Source organism: Suncus etruscus, chromosome X (genome assembly GCF_024139225.1).
Source record: "Suncus etruscus isolate mSunEtr1 chromosome X, mSunEtr1.pri.cur, whole genome shotgun sequence".
Lineage (NCBI taxonomy): Eukaryota > Metazoa > Chordata > Mammalia > Eulipotyphla > Soricidae > Suncus > Suncus etruscus.
Window position 1 is genome coordinate 4369502 of NC_064868.1, and position 975 is coordinate 4370476.

The window sequence follows — 975 nt, forward strand, 5'->3', positions numbered from 1 at the left end:
AATAGTGAAATGGGCAAACAGTCATTAATAAATGGACATGCCAAGTAACATGGCAGCTGGGAGCCTTTAAAATGATCAGTTATGAGTGTCTCAGAAACCAGGCAATGGAGAGACAGGCTTATTAGGAAGGAGTTTCATGGCAAAAATTAATCTTTTAGCCAGAGGCTAAGAGTAGCAATAATGTTAGCAAGCCCTGGCAGCTGGTTGTAATAATTCCAAAGTACTGCTATCACCATGCTTTCTTTCGGCTCTCATTCTGTGATATGTGGCCAGAACCAAATGTGCAGTTTATTCCTTGCAGGGACGGGGTGTTGCTTGGTTTCACACTCCACTACATAGTGCTCAGGGGACCATATGTGGTGACAGGATTTGAATTTTCATTGGCTGTACGTAAGGCAAATGCCTTAACCCCTGTACTATCTCTCTGTACCCTACAGTTCATTCATATGTAATTTCCAACTTTACCTGGGGTGAAAAATGGTGGGGTGTGCTGTAATGTAATCTCCCTTCAGAGGAAGTTTGCTTGCAGACTATTGATTAAGGGGGCGTGGGATGTGGGGAATGGTTGTGTATAGGTGATGCTGGTAGTGGGATTGGTGTTGAAATACTGTATGCCTAAAACTCAATGATCAATAACTTTGTAAACCACGGTTCTTTAATTAAATAAAATTTATTTTAAAATTTTAAGAAGGAAAATCAAGGTCAAATACCAGAAAAAAGAAGACTATTAATTAAGCCTAGTTAAGTCAACCCACGGAACACTGGCATGATTCTGTTCTATTAGGATTGTTGGTTGAGCCAAGGTTGGCAGCAGAGTCAAGGTGTTAGTTAAATATGTTGTCACCATGCATCAGAACTGAGCCTTACTAAAATCAGGAGGAATGGTTTTTGTGTAAAGGGAGATTGGGTCACAATTGCTTCTGTGCTTGGAGATTGCTCCCAGTGGAGCTGGAGATTGAAGTGCCAAAAATTGAC